Source organism: Sabethes cyaneus, chromosome 3 (assembly GCF_943734655.1).
Source record: "Sabethes cyaneus chromosome 3, idSabCyanKW18_F2, whole genome shotgun sequence".
In the NCBI taxonomy this organism is placed as follows: Eukaryota; Metazoa; Arthropoda; class Insecta; order Diptera; family Culicidae; genus Sabethes; species Sabethes cyaneus.
Genome location: NC_071355.1, coordinates 42,397,106 through 42,421,512, shown reverse-complemented (window position 1 = coordinate 42,421,512; position 24,407 = coordinate 42,397,106). Strand labels below are relative to the sequence as shown.

The 24,407-nt window shown below is 40.6% G+C and overlaps 1 protein-coding gene across 1 annotated transcript in view; it reads left to right on the top strand.

Moving 5' to 3' along the window:
- Positions 1 to 3,885: 3,885 nt before the first annotated feature.
- Positions 3,886 to 24,407, top strand: part of LOC128740016 (uncharacterized) — a 69,885-nt gene continuing 49,363 nt past the window's right edge. Inside the window, exon 1 of the mRNA XM_053835527.1 lies at positions 3,886 to 4,838. The gene's annotated coding sequence lies outside the window, so the exon portion shown is untranslated. The remainder of the gene's footprint in view (positions 4,839 to 24,407) is intronic.

Here is a 24,407-nt window from a genome sequence, read left to right as displayed (position 1 = left end):
GATTTTGTCACCCCCATGATGAATTTAGGGGTGACAAAAACGGGACAGTGACATAATCGGGTATTTTTTCAATTTTATATTTTTTTGCAGATAACTTAGAACGAACTACATATATTTCATTCTGATCACTTTTAGGACCTTTCGCACTTCCTTCTACCCCTCTGTGGACATTTGTCACCTGTGCTGTGAGATCCCACAGGTATGAAAACACGCGTTTTTTAATTGCGCCGAAATTGTTGATTATACTGGTTGACTATGTTCAGAGAAATGTCATAGCGTAAAAAGCTCTTTCTTATAGTATGAACGATTCTTTGATTAACCCCCCTAAAAGTAAGATAGAAAATTTATTTTTCAAGCAATAAGAGGTAGAGCAAAACAATGTTCTACAAAATTTTTGAGAAGATTATTATAAAGAACTTTGCCAAAGAAAGTGACCTTCTAGCTATTATAGTTGTGGAGATAAGAAACAACTTTTGTGGAAACTCCACGAAAATCAACACAGTTCTTTTCACAGTGTTTTAACACATTTGACATGTTTGAAAATGATTTTCAAACTAAGCTTTTGATAAATCAAAAGCGTGACAAAATCGGGTAAAAAACGTGACAAAATCGGGGGTGATAAAATCGAGTCAAAAACGTGACAAAATCGGGGAGTGACAAAATCGGGTTACCACTGTATTGCTGAAAAAGCAATGTAAAGTAATAAGTAATCTAGATACACTATTACGGAGATAACCGGAATATATGACCAATGTAACCACATTACTGATGATTGTTTTGATTTCAATCTAGCATAAATGGTTTACGTTGAAGTCTTCGCTTACGCGTTGGGTTTTAACCAGGGTACTGACTTTTATACATCGTTTTATCACGAATACTGTTACGATTATATGGCACTCTACTACTGAACCGATCGGCGTGAAAATTTGCATGTAGGGGTTTTTGGGGCCAGGGAAGGTTCTCTCGATGGCAAAAGACTCCTTCCCCCAATAAGAGGGGGGCTCCCATACAAATCTATGCCTATAAAAATGGATTTCTGTCTGCCCGAATGTTCCTTATAGAATCGAAAACTACTGAACCGATCGGCGTGAAAATTTGCATGTAGGGGTTTTTCGGGCCAGGGATGGTTCTCTCGATGGCAAAAGACTCCTTCCCCCAATAAGAGGGGGGCTCCCATACAAATCTATGCCTATAAAAAAGGATTTCTGTCTGCCCGAATGTTCCTTATAGAATCGAAAACTACTGATCCGATCGGAGTGAAAATTTGCATGTAGGGGTTTTTGGTGCCAGGGAAGGTTCTTATGATGGTTAGAGATCCCTCCCCCACTAAGAGGGGGGGGGGGGCTCCCATACAAATCTACACACTTAATTTTTTTTTTACCGAACTCTAAGCAGCCGAACGTTCGGTAAAATTCGATGGCGCCAATCGACGTTTACGGATCATTAGTAATGTTTGGCATCATAAAATTTTTTTACCGAACGTTCTTCTGCTCAGAGTTCGGTAAAATTTACGATAATTTACCGAACTCGGTACTTTTTTTAAGTGTGTATACCTATAAAAATGGATTTCTGTCTGTCTGCCCGAATGTTCCTTACAGGATTGAAAACTACTGAACCGATCGGCGTGAAAATTTGCATGTAGGGGGTTTTGGGACCAGGGAAGGTTCTTATGATGCTTAGAGACCCCTCCCCCTACTAAGAGGGGGGGCTTCCATACAAATGAAACACAAATTTCTGCATAACTCGAGAACTAATCAAGCAAATGGAACAAAATTTTACATGTGGGTGTTTTTGGAGACAAGAATTTTTTCTATGGTGAATTGAGACCGCTACCCCTCCCCTTTTAAGAGGGGGGGCTTCCATTTAAATTAAATACAAATTTCTTCATAACTCGAGAACTAATCAAGCAAATGGAACAAAATTTGACACGTGGGTGTTTTTGGAGATAAGAATGTTTTCTATGGTAAATTGAAACCTCCCCGCTTCAGGAGGGGGGGCTCCTATATAAATCAAATACAAATTTCATCATAACTCGGGAACTAATCAAGCAAATGGAACAAAATTTGGCATGTGGGGGGTTTTGGAGGCAGGAAAATTTATATATTGAAACACCCATGAACTCCCCAGAAACTTACAAAACTCGAGATTGTGACAAAGGTCATCCGAGATTCACGATTTATGTACAACACAGTTTAATTTGTGGCAATACGAAGTTTGTCGGGTCAGCTAGTGATAGATAGATTTAGATGATTGCATTTGTTGAGAGGTGATCACAAAACCGGCTATGATGGGGTGTGAAAAAATAAACCTTCACGATTTTTGGCCAGCTTTATCGTTGGAGTGTATGCGGTCGTTACTCGCTGCCAACCGTTCGAAATTAACTCGAAAGGAATTATCAATGCTAGGAAACCGGTAGATCAGCTGTTTGTATGCGAGAGACTGTCTCAAAAATTTGGAAAAATCGTTTCCATCACGGATATTACCAAAGAAGGTCGGATATATGGGTTTGATTTCGACGGTTAGAGTAATTCCATATCAAATAGCGCTTAAAAATCTGTTAACTTGCCATTGTGGGTTGAGTGTTATATTGTATAATAATATTTTCCACAAAAAAGGCAGCTCAAAAGAAATCATCTCAAAAATGGATGAAATAGGTATTGTTATTGGATTATTATGCAAATTGAAATACAGTGGGATTTCGAATTTAGCATGGTTCGATTTTGGCATGCCTCGATTTTGGCAACAAAAGTATCCGTTTTTGGCAACACAAAATATTTTACTTCCAAAAATATGCTTAAATAACAGTCAGTTTCCGCATACATACTTTAGATGACGAAAAAATATTGCCCTAAGTGTGTCCATGAAAAAAAGTTTGCGGTTTCGAACAATAATATTTTTATTTCCGTAGGACTACGGCTTACCGCAGGTCGCCAAAAACTTACTTGCACCGCACGGATAGCTCTTGGCGGATTTTGTAAACATAAAAAGGTTGCAATCGTTGATTAATAACATTTTGTCAATTTCTAATGCACTTACATTCAATTTTTTCATATCAAAAACGGGTCTCGATTTTGGCACGGTTTCGATTTTGGCAACATAGGCGATACGCATTTGTTGCCAAATTCGAAATCAAACTGTACATGTATTCTGTTCCTTTAGTTTTTAAGAATTGCACGTTCATCATCTTTATCTACCTTTAACCATTTTCCAGTACCCAAAAGTTAAGCAAAAAAACATTCAATCAAATATTGGATATTTCTCAAGCTGAAGTTTAAAATTTTAACAAAAGTTATTATTTTTTTAGAAGTTAATCACTTTTACAATCATAAAGCTCCGGAATTTGATTCGCCAAGTAAATAAAAAAATTTAAACTCCATAAAAACGAGAATGATATAATTTCAGGCACGTAAGCACATAAAATCGATTTATGCTCATCCGCTGGCCATCTAGAAGCACTGTGCAAGTGTCTGGCTCGACGGGAATAATTCAATTCCCTGTACAAATGTATGATTGTGGCGTGGCGACGATCAGCCTGCAACACCGCGGCGAATCCGCGGATGATGGTTATGGTAAACGTAAAATACAAATCCTCACAGGCGAGAGAATCGCAGGTCCCCGACGTTGCTCTCACTATACCAGGCAGGCACGACATATTAGTGCTGTCGCTGTACAGTGTACACTGTGCAGCTCCTGCTGTAGCATATGTGTGCCTCCTCTATCTGTATAGTCAACAAGCGAACGAACTAAGGCGATATTACGATGAAACCGGCGCGACGAACACTGCGACGACGAGTTCGAATTTATTACCGGACGTTGCAGAGTAGTCCGCATTCAGTCTTCGATAAACGGTCGAAGCGTATGGACGTTTTTTCCTCATCAGTTTCACAGTTCACAATCCAATAGTTAGAGTTAAAATATTAGCAACTAAAGTTAACAGTTTAATTATTTTTTCTAAAAAAAAATACTTATTTTAACAACTAGTAAAAAGCTGAAAATTCTAACCAGTTTGAGCGAGATTCAGTTCAACCGTATCTGAGAGTCTGCGTGTATTTGTCTGTATCTCCAAAATTGCGAGAGAGCGCCCATCTGGAGAAGAGTGACACCTTAATTTGGGAGTGAATTAAAAATATCGACGGACTGACTGCAAACAATTTGCAATTTCGCCGGTACGTACCTACTCGAGACGGTAGAATCGGAGAGACGTCCATTATTGTGTTGATGGAATCTGTCGCGACCAGTGGAGGGCAGCAGCATGTGTGATAAAAATGATAAGCAAGTGTAGCTCGAAGCGACGATTGGTGTAAAATTTAGTAACTTTCCGTGTTTTTGAGTGTCTTAGCATGTTTGGGCGAAAGTTCCTATCGTTTTATTTGTGCAAAATATTATGCAGTTGAACCGCAACACCGGTGTGGGAGCTTAACTGGGCCGCAGTGGCGATGGACAGTTTTCTTTTGTTAGAGAGAGGTTTTGTAGCAACTAGTCAACGCCGGACAATAGCCGGAACTTTTCGGACAGTCTCGCCCAGCTGGATGTGATACACATAGCTCCGGCCGGCTTGTTGTCGTAGAAAGTCAGGAGCCCTTAATTGCGCATTGCCAAATGAAAGAACTGCCGTCGGGACTGGGTGCATTTTTTTACGTTCGTGATTGTGATTGGCAAAAGTATACGTAGTCAGTTAGGTTGAATCCTCTTGGGACAAACATAAGAACTGAGTGCATTTTTGCCCTAGCATTTGTGAAATAGAACAGTAAGCAGCAAACCGTAGCAGCAGCTGATTGCCCTGTAGCCGATCGTTTGTTTTTGCTGTATTTTGACGAACACAATCCTTGGGAATCGAGGTAAGTTGCTAGAAATAATTATACTTTAACGTAAAATATGTTATTTTGCAACTGGCTCAACCGTTGTGCACCACCTGAAACTTAGTAGGTGGCCAAATTTAGTCATGTCTCTAGCCCGTAAGCCAGTCAAACAACTTCCAGCTTAGTGGAATGCATTAGATTTCAGACAAGTCTTCAACATATGTTCGGGTTGTCAGCCAAATGCAACTACATGGCACATTCCGGTGGTCCACCTATTGGAATCTAGATAAACCTACACATTCCACGAGCCACAGGCAGGTTAGGCATACTGCACACTGCATACTGACACTCCAGTCCATGGCTAGTAGGAACCAAATCAGTCAACCCAGTCAACGGGGAGGTTCGGCCGATCGTGTAACTTTACCAGAGCCTGCGAGCTGACCACGCGCATATTAGGCTCAACCCAACAAGGGAAATCAATTTTGTTCCACATGTTAATCCGTTAGAGAAGATTAAAATAGGAACAGTCGATTATACTCGAATGCACTCGAAGATTTACTGCGTGCGCTGGGCTATAGTTTTGAGTCAGAAGGGTGTCCCAAAACGGAACGGACAATGTAACAGACCTGGAAGAACAACCAAAACTATAGCCAGTGAATGTTACGCAAATAGCTGGAGCGGTTTGAGCATGGCTCTGTCGCTTTTATTAGTTTTACGACTCGAAAGACACCCCATCAACCGATTGTTGCTATAAAAGAAAATCGAGCGACAATTGTGATTGATGTATTTATTTCGTCTATTCGTTGCATCCGCTCGTAGATGCTGGTTTTTGTTTCTCTTTTGGATGCTTAGTTGGAATTTGGAATAGAAATGCAGATCAAAAACGTTGTGGGAAGTGATTTCGAACGAAATTCGGTTCGTCAAATTCATCTTCGCTTCTGTACCGTTGCTGGATTGTGGATATTATTTATAGCTTGACTGCTAAAAACAAATCATCTATTTAGCAAGAAATATTTTGAAATTAATTAGTCTCACGCCTCGGTCTGAGAGGTACCTAACGGTATTTCAAGTACAAAGTTTTCAATTTTGCTTTCTCGTGGAAACCTTCAGTTACGCTTTGGATATTCTAAATTGAGCTTTGGAAATTATTAACCTTAATTTTCACACAGTCCTTCGACCTTGCCAAAGTTTATTTTGGCCTGAAAATCCAATAGTCGTAGGATGGTGGATTTGTTTTACGCAGTTAATTTACTTATCAAAAATTACGGACATCACGAGAATTTCTTTCACATAAAATGTGGCTGGACACGTTTACCAGTCTAGGGGCACTTCACAGGACTTGAGACCACTGAATTCTTGAAGTCTTTTTTACTTAAAATTTTTATAGAGAAAACTGGAAGTGTGCTCCAGTCTGAGACCGCCTGTGAACTTCAAATCGAATTTGAAATTAAACTTAAAACTAGAATTTAGATTAGATTAGACTTAAAAGTGGATTTGAAAGAGGAATTCAATTAGACTTGAAATTGGATTTAAAATGTGACATAAAATTGGACTCCAAGTTGCATTTCCATTGAACTTAAAACTAAACGTAAAGTTGGACATTAAATTATACTTCAAATGGAATTAATTTTAACTTGAAATTTGACTTTCAATCAGAGGTGAAATTGGAATTAAATTCCACTTGGAATTGACATTAAAAAGGGGCATTAAAATGGACTTCAAACTGGAGCTGAATTGGACTCAAAATTAGACTTAAAGTTGGGCTTTAAATTCGAGTAGAGTAGAGTAGAAATTGGAATTAAATTAAACGTTAAATTGGACATGAAATCGGAGGTGAAGTACTTAAGGCAAGAGGCGAAATTAGAATTATATTGGACATGATAGCCTAGGTGCTACATTCCGTTATCGAAACTTGACCTTCTGTTTTTATACAACAGACTTCACAGCCAGCTGTTAGAGTGCAGGACAATTGCAGGGCCAGTTGCTACGATCCTATTGACTCTAACAGTCTCTCCCAGTCGAGATTCGAACATACGACGGCTGGCTTATTAGGCCATATTGATGATGACCATGATATTGGCTTCAAAATGGGATATTGAAATTGTTCTTCAATTAGACTTCAAATGGCACTTGAAATTGGCACTTATTTTGAACATTATAAGCTCAGAGCTTAAGTTGGACTTAAAATGGGACATTAAATTGGCCTTGAAACTGTACCTTACTGGACTGGATCTTGAAGGAAGTCTTGAAATTCCATTGAAATTGAAATTGACCTTCTGGTTAGACGTGAAATTAAATTGAATTCGAATTTGAAACCGAAGTTTAAACTGGACGTTAATTGGACTTAACATTAAACTAAAAATTTGGCTTGAGACTGAATCCATTTATGCGCAATTAATTTATTTATCGCTAAAATACTGTCCTATAGAATTGACAAGCTTTCCGGTTGCACATTGAGAAATTATTTAGTTATACATAAAATTTTAAGAAAAGGTGGGCACGTGTCACGGCCCAGCAAAACTTGTACTTGATTTTAGGTTAAACTTGGTTAACCTAAGGTTGAGCTTGAACTTGAAATTAGACTCAAGATGAAACTTGAATTTCGTCTTGAAATAGATATGAAATTGGGCCAGAAATTAGTCTTAAATTTGCACTATAATTACTACTATAATTGAACCCCAACTTCAAAATAAACTGGAAATTAGATTTTATACTAAACTCGAAATTTTGCTAGAATTTTCATTTCAAATTTGAATTAAAATCAGGCATGAAATAGGACTTGGAAACTAAATTAAACTTGAAATTAGTATGAAATTAAACTTGAGTTTTGACCAATTTAGACTTGAAGCTTCACTTCAAATTGTACTGGAAATTGGACTTTAAATTGAACTCAAATTAAATTCAAAGTTGGACTTGAAGTTAAACATAAAATAGGAGTAATTATGACACATAAACATGGGAGTATACTATACAGAGCGATTATACACATCATGTCCTTACGATCGTACAAAGGAATGTGTATGACAGTAGGACCCAGAAGATAAGGAAAGCTTACCTAATCTGCATAGGTGTGGCGTGTAAGATTAGGATAGGTTATTTGAATAGCAAAAAGACTAAGTATAGATCTGACTGACGTAATGATAATAACATAGAAGAGAAACGAACATTTGCATTAAAACAAACATCTCTGCGGTGATCTTCGTCCTTTAATTAAATTAATTCAAAATTTAGTTTAGTTTTGTGACGGCTCTACCTTGCTTTTAATCACCGTAAACAAAATATTATCCAGCTTGATTGACTATTCTCTGTGAAATAAAAACACTTATTTCTTGCAGAACAGAAATTCACATAAGAGAATCTTACCAGTATCTTATTGCGTTATGATAATATGTTTTGATAATGAGTATTTGCTATAGATAGTTGAGTCAACACGAATGCGCCTTTTCGCAGAACTGGCAACGAAAAAAAACTACAATAACATTTCAGCAACACTGCAAAATTCTCAAGAGTCGCATAGGATATAATGACGTCATGCTCTTTTGGATACACGTTGTGACAGTTCTTTTGGATACAAAGGATTCATCTTCGCTCATCTCTGTTTACTCTACTATCTATAGTATATACCTAATTCGCTATGACGGCACTGCACGACCTCTTTTCCACCTACAGAACTGCCCGTAGCTGAATGCGTGAAAATTATTTTCGATATATTCTGTCTTTTGCCCTCTTTAACAAATCGCTATTCTGCTTCACGCAAACTCGAAACTAATGTAGGTGTCTCCACTGCGGCGCCGTCATAGCGAATATAAAGATATTTTAGATAAAAAATTTAGACGGTACTGTCAAATGAATCAAAATTGAGTCAAAGTGATCGAGTCATCCCTGACCTCAATGTTGGTTTGTTAGGTCATTGGTATAGGCCACACTACCTATAGTATAGTTTATAAACTTGATCTTTCAGTATTTTTTTAATAAACCAACTGGAGTAATGATTTGTGTGCAAAATATTTTTGCTACTTCAATGATCAATGACAGCCGGGCGGTTTTTGGTAAGTTCGGATTCGTTATTTTCGTTATTGCTCGATCAATTGCCGTGTCACATTTATACAGACAAATACATACAGACCTTGGAAGCTGAAATCAAGGTACCTTCCGTCTTCCGGCTTCGGTGCACACATTTTTCCTATCCGATCACATTATTACGTCTTTTCAGTCACGTATCGAGAAACTTGAGTCTTCCATTCTCCTCAATTTCTATTGTAAACCGGCGGCGTCTCCTACGGAAGCTGTTGAATGTGGTTAAAATTTCATTCACAGATTCCTTGGCTGGTACACAGAAGCAGTCATAAACGTACCGGCGATATTACCTACTCTCACACAGACAGACGCCTGCATGCTGGATTATCGTCCGTCTTAGTCGTTTCACCACATGAAATTTATATTTAGCAAAGCCGTTATCGTAATTTAACCTTCTATTTTTTATACGATAGACTTTGCAGCCAGCTGTTAGCGTACAGGACAATTGTGGGGTTAGTGCTACGATTCTATTGACTCTAACCCAGCCGAGATTCGAACATACGACGACTGACTTTTTAGACCAGCGTCGTACCTCGAGGGCAACTGAGAGATATTTAGATAAAATATAAAAATGGCTCTGGGGATCTTCACCAGTGGATCCCGGATTACATTCGAATGCGCCAATGCTGGATGCTGGAATTGCAGTTCGACAGTACCTTGGATTCGCTTTCCTTAGGAACGTTTCATCAAAAAGATATTTATTTATCAGTAAAATTGTAAAGTATCTCTATCAAAACTTCATCATTTATTGTATGTCCAGGTATTGACAGGAAAATATCAGAAAACAGACAGAAACAGATTAGAATATCAGTTCAACTTTTTTTTAACCTTTCCACCCCCGACACCAAAAACAAGGGCACTTGACAAAATTTGATATCCCAAATAACCGCTAAGCACTGCATTACTTCATACTTCCAAGTTACATGCTACCAGGTGTATTTCAGCATTTGCAATGCATAGGAGCTTTAAAATAAAGGGTGTCCTACATCAAATTGCACCACGGAAGAAACGCTGTAGAAAATTACCTAATTGATCGATCCTTTTCAAACTTTCAGACAATAAAATATAATCCATTAGTAAGCTTTTGACATTTTTATTTCATTCACCTTCAATACCATAACCGTATGATCGTACCTTACGCTTAACCTCACACGTAAGGTTCTGTACAACATCTGGCTGCAGCTAATGCGGTACGGAAACCCACGTTTTCTTCATCTTCTTCAGATTTAACCTCCTTGGGATGCTTCCATAGTGACTGCTTCATAATAGCCCAGTATTTTTCGATGGGCCTTAGTTCCGATGCGTTGGGGGAGTTCATGCCCTTGGGTACGAAGGTAACTCCGTAGGCTTCGTATCACTCTAGGACATCCTTTGAATAGTGGCACGAAGCTAGATCCGGCCAAAAGTTTCTAGGACCCACGTGTAGCTTTAACAGAGGAAGCAGACGCTGCTGTAGACACTCTTGGCGGTGGATCTGCCCGTTAACAATCCCGGTAGTCACGAATGGCGCACTCCGTTTGCCACATGTGCAGGTATTTCGTGGGAAACTTTAAAACACTTTAGAAGCTTCGTCAACATCTGGGTTTGCGGGCCCGTGACTTTCTCACCGTATTTTGCTGTTCGTTACGATTTGGAGTCTTCTGCACTTTGTACGTATGCAGTCCCTCCCGTTCCCCGTTAGCTTTCTGAACGAAAGGCTCGGACAAATTCAACTTTTTAGCCACATCCCTGACCGAAGCATTGAGATTAAACGCTTCCACGACACGTGATCCTGATCACTAATAGAACATCCATTCTGACCGCATTTCTCCTTCCGTTCGATGCTCAGAGTTTCGTAGTAACGTTTAACCACACGACTCACAGTTGAGTGCACGATTGCGAGCTGTTTTCCAGGTCCTTGTGCAAAATCAATTCGCGACGTTCCTTTTCGGGTGACGCCATTTTTTTCAATTTTCGAAAAACTGACAGCGATAAAGATACAATACACTAAACTACTTCTAGTCAAATTTTCAAGAGAAAATGGGTTATTTTCTACAGCGTTTCTTCCGTGGTGCAATGTGATGTGAGACACCCTTTAATATTCTAAATTCTAAATTTGAAGCACTATGAAAAGCGGATTAGATGCTCTAAGTGAGTGTTATTGGCGTTGATGGCGGTAAAGGAGATTTCGTACGCTGTCCAACAAACATTTCTATTGTATAACAGCTTATCAAGCGCTTGTTAGCCGGCAATTAACAATACAATGGTTGAATAAGCTACTATTCAATAAAAATGTTTCCTAGGTGCTCACACTTGCATGAAATTTTGGTCTGAGTAGTGAACGTACGCGTGATGACAAAAGAAAATAATGCTTCTCTCTTATTTTATCAAACCCTAAAACCCCAAACCCTAAAAATATCTTCAACACCGATATAAGTAGTCAAAGTAGTCATTTTCAGGTTTTGTTTAGAAACGTGGCAAATGGGCTATCAAATCACAGGATTTTTCAAAACGATCTTGGATGGACATTTAAATGTATTTTGAACCAATTTGGATATTCCTGAATACCCATTAGTTCCACACTTTGTAAGCCACTATCAATATTTTCTAGAAAAACGGTAAATAGGATATTAAGTCTGACAGAACCGATGAGACGAGTTTAGCAGATTGTTTTTTTTCTGCTACCTATGACTAGTAATCCAGAATATCGCTGGGAAAATGGTACCAAATTTAGTCAACATGTGGTTCTTTTCAGACCAGTTACATAAAAATTACGACCTTTGGTTCTTTTATATCTCTCATTAGCACGTAGAATCATGTCTTGAACAACTTTCAATTGAGTCGTAATCTGTTCAGTAAAGTCAGCAAAGTTCATTTCAATCTTATTCTCACATCTCAAATTCAGACCGCTTTTAAGCCAATTCTGTCTTTACTACCTGAAATGGTCTATGCAGACAAGACTTGTTCCGGTTTGTCTCGATTTCTAATCCCAAAATTGTTATGGAGCAGTTTTTGAAAATTTGAAAAAATACAAAAATGTGCACATTTTATCATAAAGGAGCTGTTTTTTCATCAAAAATTGCCATGGTTCATACAAAATTGCAAAATTGAGATATCAATTGTCGTACCTGTGTCACCTACGTACCATTGATCTAAATAGTCTTTGATACTACATATAAACAAGCTACTAAGTGATCCGATCAAAACAAAACAAGCAAGACCTTGCAGCAGATGTTGAATCTTTATAAGCTGCGATTAAAAGTTGCTGCCGGCAAAGAAAACTTCGCAGCTCTGCTTTTACAACGCAATACCGGCTGCATAATTCACCTGTATAATATAAATACACCGAAGCTATTACGATTATCATTCACCATTCACAATGCTGCAGTTCCAAAAACAGCCACAGATTCTATAAATTGCGCAATTACAACGTGAAAATCTCTCGTTTAGGTCAAGTTTAAGGTGGCGCTCATCACTGCTACTGTGGTAAATACGTTTTAGATTACGGGCAAAAACAAGAAATTTACAACAAGCAAGCTCATCTCATTTTTCGGGACCCCTATCGCTCGCCCACCACGGCTTAATAACCTCCAATTATCACCAGCGCGGAAAAGGTGAGTCAATGGCCCACTGATAACGTCGTCCGGAGCAACCGAGCACTTCTTCATCTGCTCCCCAAAAGTGTCCGTTGCGTACCTCTAGCTAACAACAACAAAATCTACTAGACTGAATCATCCGATCGGTGAGTGTTTTCATTCAGCCTCCCGGAGTCGGTAAAATATGATAATCCCAACATAACATACCAATAAAATTGTTAAAAAAAAGCTCATACCTTGTCCAATCATAAGCTCGTACGCGTACGCTGATAACGTACGGGAGTAGTGTGAACATTTCTATGTGGGTATAGGAGAAAAAAAGGCGCCAGGGCCAGGTCAGATCGCATTATTATTAATACACGATTATGACCACTCGTGTGGGGTATTAACTTATTTTTGGGAGGGGGAAAATTACCGAAGAGATAATTGTTGGCCCAGCAGCAGCAGCACGAGGCTTCGACATTGACTTGACCCCGGCTGGCGTGATAACGATAAACGAACAAATAGACCAGTTGGTCCAATTTACCACCGGCTGGGAAGCTGCGGCGGTTTTGTCGTACTTTTTTTCTGCTCTACGAGCAGCTTATTTTGACCAAGTTTATCAGTAATACCCCACTGAATGCATGTGGCTAAATATTTGAGTTGAGTAATGATAAGCAATTATTGTTTGCTGCTCAATTAGTCGTTTTTTTCTGACAAATTTTTGAAGTTGAACAAATATTTCAAATGTCAGAAAAATCTTAAACCTGTTAAAAGATGGATGGAAATAAAAAAACTGTTTGACTCAGGCTACGAACTATAAATCACTTTAAACCACCCGCTTGTATCCAACATAGAGCTCACCCTTTGGAACACAGAGCCTGGAAACAACGGCCATACCAGTCATTCCTACGCGAATTGGAAAGAGAGCAGTTCAAATGCACGTGCCATTTATTGGGCGCCCGATTCGTAAGCCTTTAATCGATTGGTGTCGCATTTTAGGTTTGGTTGTGAGGAAAAAAATGCAGACATATCATGCAATAGCCGTTAAGGCATGTTGATTATCCTAGGAATGTCGCTATGGCAACCTATAGGTGTAGGTTTTAGTAACAAACCTGCAATAAAATGCAGCCAGCAAAATGGAACTGCAATTCGTTCGTATCTGGCGCCTGTCTCGTTGGGTGTATGCCATGATAAAAGGCAGAGATTAAATGGAATTTCAGCACAAATTTTTATCCACGATCCCCCCTGCAGTGGCCGACAGGTTTAAAAGCCTTCTCATTTTTGCGTTGTTTGGACGTTTTTGATCAAAGCGAATTTTTATGATAGTGTACTTTATTATCACGTGATAAAATGCAATCCACCAGATAAGGAATGCAATTTTGTTTTCTTGCAAGGCTTTGCCTTATTTTTTATTTGCCTAATGAAGATAAAATGTGCAAGTTTTGTTAGCTTTATCAGTAGAATTTGCATAAACAAGACATAAATTTTATTCTGAAGTTTTTTTTTATTTTGCAAACATTCTACAAACTCTACAGGTTTTTACTAAGTTGTAATGTCACCGATGCTTTTATCGGGAAACTTGAAAGTTGCTCCATTTATGCGAGGAGAAAGCAGCCTACCGGTTCTGTCAATCGCAGTACTTTCGACCTATTCAATATACATAAATTGGCGATTTATTTTTCAATAACCGTCTAACGGTTTAGCTGATTTACTGCGTTTTATCGTTGCACTGATTACAAGTTGTACACGACAAAATCGGAACGACAACAACATCGTCATCAGCAGCCGCAGCATCGTCCACTTACTCGTGACTCTAGAAACCGGAACGACTCGAAGCAAGGTCCCGTAAGTCGTTGACACACCTGTTGAACGGCTTCTCCCTCCCTCGCAGTAGAGCCTAGTTAGTTAGCTAGTTGAGTTCTCACCTTTGCACGAGTCCCCCCACCCGACCCTGGTTGTGTACGTCTTCGGAATCAGAATCTCACAATCAACACGAACAACTCGTCGTACCCCACATCGTCACTAACGCGAATATTTTTTATAATTTGCAACACACTTCCTTCATCGCGCAAAAAACACGTCACTCACGCGACTAAATGCTTATTCACGAGACTACTACACGAGTCGCAGCCGCCGTACATTAGTCTAGCTGTAGATAGACTCACTACTGCGGGCTGACTACAACTGTCCGGCTGTGTAAACAAACACCTAGAACCACGCGTCTCCATTGGTGGTCCACCCGCTTGCTGATTTGACGAGATCCAATCGCAGGATGCTTTGCAATTTACCTTGATGGGCCACCACCCACAGTAGTGTGCATTCAGTCGGGATGCCTAAAGAAGCTATTCAAATTTCATAACACGAAACCGTGAGGACGACAAAACCGGACCGGCACGGCGGCGTCGTTAAACGTCAAGGTTGTTGAGCGTTTTTTTTTTTTGCAGCTCACATTAAAACATTACACTCGTGAAACTCGCAATTACTGCGATATGTTATGAACAATTTTATTTATAAACAAAGTACACCTTGACCGTTCAAATCGCAAGGATACGACGGGTGTTGGTAAGCGTGAGTTCATTCACAGTTTATAGGTGGTTGACGGATACAGTGTGGTCTAGAATTTTGCAAACGTGATAGTGCAATGATGGATCAGCAGAAAAGGTGAATCAAGGCAATCCACGCCACGGCACGCTGAATTTGACAGCTATTGTTCATAAGCCAAACAGGTTTTGTTACTGATTTATTGGTTCCGTTTGTTGCAATTACCTATACCTGTCGCGTTATTTATTTTTTCCTGTATAAGCAAAAGCCAAGCAGACGCTTCTTGGTCGTTATCTCCCATGAACACAGGGGGTGCTCGCTCGCTCAACCACCGCATGTTTAGATTTAATTTTGGAAGTGCTAGCATTTGCCTAACAACAGTGAGTATGGTTAGGATTTGATATGAAAAATGGATCGACCTGTTGTCGTAAACCAGACAAGTAGTAGGTGCATAAAGAAAGGCAGCAAACAAGTCCCACACAGATAACGGCTAACGTGACAAACACTTGATAGTGACGTACCGAAAATAGCCGCCGCGTAAAATTGATAAGCTAAGCCGCCGACATTGCGAGCGAGCCATCTTCCAAAATACCTTACTTTCTATAATCGCACGAGCAAAAACAGGTAAATTTTAACAGTTACATGCAACCATAGCAAAAGTTAGTCTCGAAGATCGGTTCCCGGCTTGGACGGCAACCAACGGCCGCTTTCTGCTGGCAGCCATCGTGTCGCTTATTTTCGGCATTGCTTGTTTTTTGCTTGCTCTGGTTTTTTTTCTTCCTTCTCATTTTCCTATTCGCGTTCAACCAGCCCAGCATGCGATTGGTGCGTGCTCGACTCATCGCATTCGAGCTTGTGCTGCAGCAGCATGACGACAGCGCTGAGCACAGCACAGCACAGTCGAAATGTTGTCGAACCAGCCGCCATGAATCGATGATAATGATTGCACTAACGGCGGCAGCGGCGACGGTTGTTCGTGCGTTACGTGACTGACTAATAGGTAGTAGAAATTGTGTGCGTAATTCTGCAGTGTCGCACAGCAGTGAAAAATGGGTGATTTTACTTGGCAGCATTTCGAACCCGCATTTTCCCATGCATTGCTCTAAGAATCATTTTCCAGAGTCTTAGTAAAATGCTCAAATTAACGAGAAAGATTGTAAAAATTTCAATTGAATTCTAAAGCGTGTGATGGTCAAAATTTGACCAACCTAAATTTGATGCAGTTCCTTTAACCGTGCATTTGAAATCGCAACACCTCTCATTTTGTAACTGTGTGCGAGGCAGAATGACATTTTCTCTTCAGGTATCAAAATGACGTCCAATCAAGGGGAGCAACACATTAAAATTTGAACTATCCCAATCCCTAATCCCAATTTCTCCCTTTGAAATGTCGCAAACAAGCTGGGAATGTCATTCACTATCGTGAGCTAACAAAACGAGCCGAACTATCGACTTATGAGAATCTAGAGTCGCTAGTAGTGGCTGCAAATAACGACGATAAACAAAACAAGATGACCAAAACACGATCCCGGAAGCTGTACACGACGATGCTGATGAAGTTCTATTGCATGACGATGAATGACGAAAAATACGTGAAGGCAGACTTTAAACAGCTTTCTGGGTGGAAATTTTATGCGGAAACCGAAAGGGCAAAATTTGCAGACATTTTCAAGCATATGAAACTGTCGAAGTCCATTAAGAAATATCTATTTTGGTAGGCGCAACATTTTCACTGCAACGGGGATCATTACCCAGGAAGCTTATCTGAACAACTGTCCGATTTTGCTGAAACAACACAATTATTTCGTGCTGTTTTGGTCGGATCAGGTATGGTGCCAAGGAACAAAGCCCATGCAGTGGTATGCCGCTTACAACATGCACCCCTTCCAATACACCACGGCCACGGGTGGTCCTGGTCAACACGTCAGAGCTCCGTCCAATCGAGACCAAGCGGAACCTGAAGGTAGTCCAAAAAGACTGTTGGAAACGAGAAGTGGCGAGGTGTCAGTACAGAATTCAATGACAAAAGTTAAGCGAAAGTTTTGTTTATTTTACAGACCTCGAAGCCAACGCTTAGTGCATAGGACAGTTGCAGAGTTAGTGCGGCGATGCTATTGACTTTACCCAGAGCCGGCGTTTAGACCGGCAAGCCCCCGGGAGGCCTCGCGCTTGGTGATAACTAGAGAAAAAATTAAAAAATTCTAGTGGACAATCCTTGGCTGTATACCGCACAATTGGCAGTTCAGAAAAATTTACATGATTTTTATTGTTTCTTTTTTCACTTTTATTGAAATGTAGAGTGTAAAGTGTTAAGAAAAAATCACTTAAAATAGGCCTCGTTGCTTTGGAATGTGTCGTTACATAATGTGCCAAACGATTCCGCTCTGCTTGCACGCCGATTGTTTATGGAGGATTCGTTCAAATGGACACTTAGCTCTTTTGAGCCAATGATATCTCCAGATCCGGGTGGCATTCTGCTCGTTTCCTTACAGAAAATGGACAGTACTATAATGTCCGTGCTTATCAACATTTTTCGAGCCAATTTCACTTTGGGACATATCCTGGAGAATTAGCAGAAAGCAGACAGATACCTAAGGCCGATAAAAAAGAGAAAATCATGCAAAAGGCTTTAAGACCAATAAGTTTGACATCACCGCTTCTCAATTTGATAGAGGAAATCGTGGATAACTATATCCGCAATGAGTCGTTGCATGGAAATCAGCATGCATACCAACACGGTAAATCTAAGGAAACTGCATTGCTCTGCTTTGTGTCGTTAATTAGGACCTTGCTCAAACATCAAGAAACGGCACTTTGTGTTTTCCGTGATATTGAAGGTGCTTTTGATAACGTGTTATTCGCTTCAGCTTTTACGGCTTTCTTTCAAAATCGATACGATTTATAATAAGCTTGATTCTAGCTATGTTTTCAAGTAGCAAAATCACAGCCTCATTGAGAGATACATCACTTTTCATTTTCGGCGTTGAAAGGAAGTCCACAAGGAGCCCTCTCACCCTTGCTTTGGTCACTTGTGGTCGACGCATTCTTTCACAAGCAGCACATCTTGGTTACGAGACTATTACTTATGCCGAGGACGTAGTACTTATCGTCAGAGAAAAGTTTGGGCTAAATAGATTATGCTGTTAAGGAAACATATCATTGGAATCAAATACAGGTTGTAGACTAAACATTTAAACAGTGAGCTACGCACAATCAGGGGACTCCCAACTGAATACAGTCCCGCTCTTCATCATTTAAACAATATCGAATGATACCGACACCTTCCGCTTTTGTGAATCTGCATTCGAAAGTACAGCGCAACTGCTCTGCAATGGCGGGGCTCTTGCTTTATCTAGGCCCAACTTCTTCGGAAATTTCCTTCTTACTCAATACCAAACCCAAATCCCAAAAAGTCATTGATTTCAGTAATACCGAATCGCGCCACAGGGTTACAACTATCTAGCTCAACTTCATCACTGGGTATGAGCAGTCCGGACACTGTGTACAGCAATCGAAACCCGCCTCAAAAGACGATCATTAAGACTGTCACGGTAGCCTTTCAACTCAATGCCCTTCTGCCATAAAGGGCTTCGCTGGTTAATCTGCACAGGATCTCGCACGCTGTAACGCCGGCGCTGACTTTACCAGTCTGTCGGCGGTGGTTAAAACATATGACGATTGACTTGTTAGACCAGTATTGTACCTCAGATGCAACAGGGAATCTCTTGGCAGTGGAGCAAGTAAATGCCCTCAACATTCTCTTGCTTTTTTAACGCCGAACTGATATGCAGAGCAAGCTAGATGATCTCTCCGACAGCTCGAAGATTGTCTTTTGTAGCTGGCCCCGATTTCTGTACGCAGTTTACGAATCGCTCATACCCATTGATGGAGTTGAGCTGGGTTGTACGACTGTGTCCCAATTAGGTACTGCATGGTTAATAAAACCAATAACCTTCTTGGGATGAAGTTTCCATACATAGTACGGGGTCAATAGGTAGCTTCTGAAGAAGCTGTACCTGGAAGACGCAAGAGCTCCACAGGAGCAGAGCAAGTGCGCGGCAAATGTCGATTAAGACCTTGCCAATTCTCTTTAAATGGTAAAGAGTAGGACAATGTCCGGTGAGGAGTTCCGTAATTGTGCGTAGTTCCCTACGTATTAGTTTTTTAACTACTGCTGGGTCTGGGTAGATAAACTGTTTAGCTTGTCTACAGCCCTGCGCTTGATACCAACTAGATGCTATTTCTAGCTTATCCCAGGTCAGTAATTTGCTTTTGACAGCGGATATAGAGGTGCCCACAAACGGTTCGGAACCAATGAACTGATGAACAGATCCTTGTCTCGCTAGGCTGTCAGCAAGCTCATTACCCTCGATTGCTCCGCAGTGTCCAGGCACCTAGAATAATTAAACTTTGTTCTGGCGGGAGAGCTCCCTTAAGGTTGTGCTCCCAAATTCCCAAACTAATTTGGATGCACATTTGGTGGACTTGAGTGCCAGTAGTGCAGCCTGGCTGTCCGTAAAGGTTCCGATTTTCGCATGCCTATACTTTCGTTTTAGACATATCTTAGCGCAGCTGTATATTGCATACCCAAATAACAATTAGGGTTTTATTATACTCTTATGATGGCATTAAAAACCAAAATTGGTCTTGAAGACCACCATAAGAGTACAATAAAAGTCACATTGTTGCTTGGGTATACTTCCGCTTGGAAAACGGTGGGCCATTTGCCCAGTGGAAACGCTTCCTCTATTCCAAGTCCGTAGACTCTGGAACCTGTGCCCAGAGTCCCAATTTTGAGCAAGACTCATAGCAAACCCTAAGTCAATGAGGCTGAAATGGTGTCCAATCTCTCAGCAGCAGGATCACATGCCAAAAAAATGGAAGTCTTAATACATTACGGCAAAGAAACATCGCCAAGACTGCGCATAGATCGGCACACATTTCAGTAAGATCAGAGATGCATTTATAGGTCACCCTTATCGACCTTAACCCGTGAATCAGATAACCCGAATGTTACACCAGCTCGAATTCAACATTGCATAATGAGCAGTGAGAAATGCGTATGAGAAATGAGCAGAAACTAGAGAATAGGTACGAGCCAGGAGAGCTGTTCGTAGAGTTTTGGATCACTGGAGTTTAGGGTGATGGCAGAAAACAAAATAAATCACATTTGTATCACAGTATTAGCCGAAAATGGAGAAAAAACCTGCTTGATGAACGCAACAAACACAGCTACTACCTGGCGGAACTGTTCAACAGCAATGGCCCGACATCCCGACATTGATGAAATTCTTGGCAGAGTGCACCGGCCGAACAGAGTAACTGAAATGAAACCTGAAGGATGATCGATAAAGTTAACTACAGTGAGAGAAAATGAGAGGAATGAGAAAGAAAACATGAGAGGAATGAGAGAGAGAGAGAGAGAAAATGAAAGGAATGAGAGAGAGGAATGGGAGAGAAAATGAAAGGAATGAGAGAGAGGAATGGGAGAGAAAATGAAAGGAATGAGAGAGGGGAATGGGAGAGAAAATGAAAGGAATCAGAGGCAAACTGATAGAAAATGGAAGGAATTGGAGGAAAAACGAGTGGAATTGGAGAGAAAATGCGATAAATGAGACGGGAATGAGATGAGTGATTGAGAAAATAAGATTAATGAGAGAGATTGTGATGAATGAGAGAAAGGGAGAGAGAATGAGATAAATGAGAACGATAATGAGATAAATGAGAGCGATAATGAGATAAATGAGAGAGAGAGAATGCAGTTGATGCAGCATTCTGTTTGGTTTACTGCAGGCGATCCTAAAGATCTAGTGTCCAATCTCTCCAATTTCATACCAGCAGGACAACAGGTTAAGAAAATGGAAGTCTTTTATCATCATGACAAATATGACAAGCCGGAGAAGATAAACTGGGTTATCTGGATCAACTTCTCATCTAAACAGGGAGAAAGAAATACCGACTTTTCATTAGCTCATTGCACCGCGACGTTTCCCATGTCTGTAGCGCGGCACCAGAGATCCGGATATAACGTCTAGAGCTCTCTTCTTCTGCCATTCATTGACTTCGAAGAAGCATAAGTCATAGTCATAGTCATAATCGGATTTGAACCCGACTTTTTCTCTAGGCCCCATATTCCTTGAACCATAGAGAACTGAACATTTTCTTGCTCTCCGGCAACTCCAAGGCGGCAGATCTCGCTGTCAACATGGCAAAGCCCAAGTCGAAGGAACGGAAATAGTGTCCAATTTCCCCAAATTCACAGCAGCGGAAAAACAGATGGAAGTCTTTCAACATCCTGTCAAAGAGACAACGCCGGAAGGCGGTACCAAGACTACGTATTGACACACGGTTCAGAAAAGCCAAGAGGTTCTTTTGTAGGTCTTCGAAACCTTGAATAATGAGTACTGAGAATGAGAAGTGAAAAATGAGTAATGAGTGGTAAGAAATGAGTATGATAAGTGAGTACAGACTAGTGAGCAATAAGAATTAGGTGATTAAGTGAGTAATAAGAGTAGTGTGTAGTGAGAAGTGAGTAATGAGGAGAGGCACTAAAGCTACATTCGGGCTTGTGTTACAATCGGGCTAGTGCGCTAAAACCCTAGTGTAATGTATCCTCTATCACAGCCTACTAAAACAACTGGGTCAAGTTCGTTTGAAATAGCTCCCTAAAGTTAGATGAAATCACCATCCTCTCTTTAGGGTATGCTATCAAGCCTACAATTTTCATTACTTTCCTTCCCCGATAATAACTGCAGGTGTTGAAGTTATCGTCATAAAAATAATGTTGTCTCCACTTACGTCGCGGACACCCAATTCACCTCTACAAAACCTTCAGCAAATATCCCGCATGCATTCAGCCGCGGATATTGTTGTTTGCAATCAACCGACACCACCGAAACGAACTGTTTGTGTTGTGTTCTGTCTTGTTTTTTTCTCATCGGACAATGCAGTTTTTATTTTGAACCCGGCATTCTCGGCTGACCACCAATTTAAAGAGGCTGCAACCAACAAAGTGGTAATTTGTATGCTGGCGTCGTTTGGCGGTTGTTTGGCTCCTCGAAAAAAAAGGTAAGGTATCGCCGGACACGGTCGGATGCTATTTTTGGGGCGCACCGCTTCGCGCTGATGTTTGGCTGCAATAACTACATACATCCGTCGAGCGAGTTCCGAAACAGGTTTTGGTCGAAAAAAAGGGAAATTTGCTTGTCTTCGGCTCTTCACCGGCTGTTATCACTGTGTTGTTGTCGGTAATTGGATTGCTTCTTGTTTGCTTTGCTTCATTCATCCTTTCGCGACATGAAGAAAATCAGTCGACGAAGCAAGGTGACTTTGTTGGCGAATTGGCAAAGTTAACCGCTTATTAAAAGTAAGTGAAGAACTCAGCAGCATGATTTGCCCGGTAATCATAATGCATTGCGATGCGAAGAGATAGGCGCGCAGAAAACCGGTAAACGTGGTAGGTTCAGTAAGGAAACTTGTCTCATCAGCCGGAATTGGTTCCACTTTACGATGACCCCCACGACATATTGAACGCCTCTGCTTTCCAAGCCAATTTGAAGCACAACTTATGTCTACAAGCAGTCTTCGTAGAGCAGACTGCAGCGGCACGAGGTCGACTTCATAATCGCAGCATAAATCATCGCCTTTGCGCATTCGCCGTCAGCATAGGCTAGCTAGCTGCGCGCGGGATTGAATTTATGCTGCAATTTTATACGACCGACCATTCCGATCGTGTACTGATCTGCGTGCAAATCTGCATAAGCGACCGGCGGCACTCGGAGAGGCCGGCACAATTTATCGACTTCCAAAACGTGGGCGAGCACCCGTGCATAAGCTATGCTGGCTGGTTCGCTGGCTGGCTGGCTGGCTGGCTGGCTGGCTTGCTGGCATACCAGACCGAGAGCTTGCTGTGTAATGCAATTTATTAATATTTCATTTACACACACCTAATTTCGAGGGCATGCGTGTGGAACAAGTTGGCTCTGGAGACGGCGTGGGATAGCTGTAAGCTCCAAGCGATTTCCCGCCTACTAGCATTTTTCTTCATTAAACCTTTCTCCCATAGCGGTTTATGTTCCATTTGCTGCCATCGTGTGGTGGATTGTTGTGCTGCATAGTTCATGCCAAGCTAGGTGCAGATCGAATAGCTCGATATAATTACTCCGGCGGGGAATGCATCCTGGGAGGTAGGTTGTCAAGCCACCGGGGACCGTCGTCGTCGGCAGATTGGCAACCACCTCCACTACCGCCACCGCCATCATCATCATCAACAGTATCGTCTTAACGTGCTGATTGGATGTGGTTGGTTACAAAGTATAGTAGCGAAGCGATTTTCATGCATCGCCCGAGACTGATAAGGAATAACGAGACAGGTAATTCCTCGCTCCACTCCGGATGTCCGCTGCTTATCGAGTAATGCAATTATTATTTAAAGGAAAAAAAGTTAAATACAATCGACCATGTGTGTGAGGCAAGTTGAAATTGGACCTGTGACCTGATTAGCTGATGACTAATTTTTGACTGAGTACTACTTTTTATGTGAGCTCACAATCTAATCACTAAGGTCGTAATATAGAAATGGTATTTCTAATTTTTTCTTTCTTCTCTTCCACAGGTAAGCTGAGCAAGTCGGGCGACTTTCGGACTATTTATTTGGTAAGAATATAATGTAAAATAAAAACTGTTTTCAGGAATTTAGCGTGAAAAAATTCTTTCTTGAATGCTTTTTTACCTCTATTGTACGTTGAAAGTGCAATTAAAGTATTTCAAATATCTGATTTAACTTAAACACGTTGATTGTAAAACGTAATTATGACAAATTGTTGATGTTTTAAAAAGGTGAATCAACTATTTTAAGTCATTGTATTTGACGCGTGAAACTATCGACGCACCTATTTATGACCTTGTTTATAGCTCCGAAGCCATAAATTAATATAAATAGTTCTATCTATCGATATGTAGCTTTGTAACGTTTACGTTCTTTAATCACTCAGAGAAAGCGTAGTAATGTTCTGAAGCCAGCTAGCAACTTAGTAATATAATGGCGCGACGCAATGACACTTAAGAACAAAAGCATGTAAGCATCGTTTCGAAAACGAATTCAACGCACTCGAAAGCCAGCAACGAACAGTCGAACACAACTTCAAAATAAAAACTCAAACTCAAATAGCAGAGATAACAGTGGAGATACGCTAAAACATTCCAATAACAATGAGTTCTCGAAGCTTTAAAAATCGAATTGTTTGTGAGAAGCAGACCCGAAGCAGAGCACTCGCAGATGCATGAGGAAAATGTAAAAGCGGCGAAACGTTGATCATTATTATTACCATAGAGATTGACTTAATTTTAATATCGGTTTTCCATCACCGACAAAGAGCACTGTCCAAATGTGTTATAACAAAAAAAATATCTTGGGCTGAATTGTCGCTTAAAA